Below are 1951 nucleotides of genomic sequence, written 5' to 3'. Positions count from 1 at the left end.
AAAAAAAAAAAAGATAACATTCATGATGTGTACAAGGCCAGAAAAGTAAAAGTTAAAAGTTATCTCATAAACATATTCCAATGCAAACAATGCTTCATCAACGCCAAGATTACTCTCCTCTTACAGAAACCTATATTTTGTAGCTAGTTTCCTTCCGTGTTGATACCATACGATAGCTTTTCATAAGCTCGGTACTAGTGAAGCATTATTACATATAGGGGGAGTTGTTTCTTACCAAAGTAATACTGATTGCATTTACAATAATAAATGACCTAGAAGAATGCTTTTCAATCCCCTAGGGATCTTGGTAACACAAGAATGTAAGCATGCACTCCTTTTTTTCCCCTAATTCATGGTTTCTTTTGGCTTTGCAACATAAAAATAAAGGCATCTAGCAAGTCTCCGGACCCAATTTGCGCACACCTCAAGCCCCTCAACATAGGACCACAGAACCACATTTAATACTCAAGACTATACGTATATCAACTTCCGAGTTGTGCCTTGTAAACTCTTCTACTACACTACTTCATTTCAAACCCCCTTGAACTCATCAAATAACATCTAGCCTACAAATGTGCATAGAACCACATTTAATCAAGCTAGTACGGAGAAGAAATTGTTGCATGGCTTCATTCAATATTTTCCCCTTTTCTAATCCTGAAAATTAAGATGAAAGAAAATGCACAATAACATCACTAAAAAGAAAATACCCACTATCTGGTCCACCAAGTTGTGTGATGGCATCCACAAAACGGTCGTGAAGATCAGATGTCCACCGCAACCGTTGTTTTCCACCTCCCCCAGGTGGCATTGGACTTTTGGCTGTAGATCCACCAAGAACCGCAACACTTGCACTTTGTTCGGCACCTTGAGATTTATGTGGAACTAAGCTCGCAGTTGAAAATTTCTTAGCATGATACATGATGAGGAGAAACAACTTGAAAAAAATTCCTGCGAAAAATTATAATCTACTTCAGCAGCTTCACAGAAATGATAACTGGATAGGATTTTACATGACAGCTTATCAATACTCCAATAACAACAAAAAAATCAATCGAACCCATCTCTCAAATTCACAACAAAACAATTGCTCTGTGTCTGTTAAGACATAACATGAAATTCAATTTTAAGTCACAAGAAATGCTCCAAATCACACAGCAACAAAAACTAGAAAAATAAGATCCATGCACTTCACGCTACACGGCTTCAAAATGCTTAAAAAACCGTTTTTCAACTTCAATGGATGAAAATATTATTGAAAGAAACAATACTAAGTAAATAAAATAAAATAAAAACCCAGATAATCCCAGCATAATTAAGAAGCAAAATTAAGAGTAAGCTAACAGAATCTACGAAGTTAATGAACTATGCATCACCTGGAATGGACTCAGAAGGACGACGATGGCGGGTGAATTAGCTTCAGAACCATCACCTCCAAAGTCAACAGAAACACAACAAAATATCCAAATTTTAGGGGGCAAACGCAGCCGACGATGAATTTTGAAGTCGAGGCAACGATCAAGTGGTTTGAGTAGAAGTGTGTGGCGGCGGCGGCGACGGTGGTGGTGGAACACGGTGGCAGGTAGCCGGTCTCCGGGGAGCAAACTGGAATTGGAATTTGTCCGTTTTAGGGTTTGAGAAAGGAAGACAAGAGAGCAAGAATTCTGATTTTGGCAAGATGGTTCGTCAGGACCGGACGAAGCTCTTTCTCTCTCTTCTTCTTCTCTCTCCTTTTGTTTATTTTTTAATTCTTTTTTGCTCCTTTTATTTATTTAAATACAAAAACAAACAAACAAATAAATAAATAATAAAAGACGGAGTTTTAATTGTGTCATAGCGTACGAAGGACGGCGATATTTATATAGCATCTCGGGTCACAATGTGGGTCCCACCACGAAACCAGGGTACAAGAGGATGCCCAATAAAAATTGTGACCAATCATCAGCCCAAT

General features: G+C 38.1%; 1 long non-coding RNA gene across 1 annotated transcript; it reads right to left on the bottom strand.

Moving 5' to 3' along the window:
- Positions 1–42: 42 nt before the first annotated feature.
- LOC111785669 lies at positions 43–1760 on the bottom strand. The gene is made up of 2 exons (XR_002813687.1): positions 1377–1760; positions 43–951 (listed from the first exon to the last, which is right to left on the bottom strand). It is a non-coding gene; the product is annotated as an uncharacterized LOC111785669 (long non-coding RNA).
- Between the last annotated feature and the right edge of the window lie 191 nt (positions 1761–1951).

The sequence above is a fragment of the Cucurbita pepo genome, unplaced genomic scaffold (assembly GCF_002806865.2).
Source record: "Cucurbita pepo subsp. pepo cultivar mu-cu-16 unplaced genomic scaffold, ASM280686v2 Cp4.1_scaffold000635, whole genome shotgun sequence".
Classification (NCBI taxonomy): domain Eukaryota; kingdom Viridiplantae; phylum Streptophyta; class Magnoliopsida; order Cucurbitales; family Cucurbitaceae; genus Cucurbita; species Cucurbita pepo.
The sequence above is the reverse complement of the archived record's forward strand: the minus strand, read 5'-3'. Positions and strand labels throughout refer to the sequence as shown.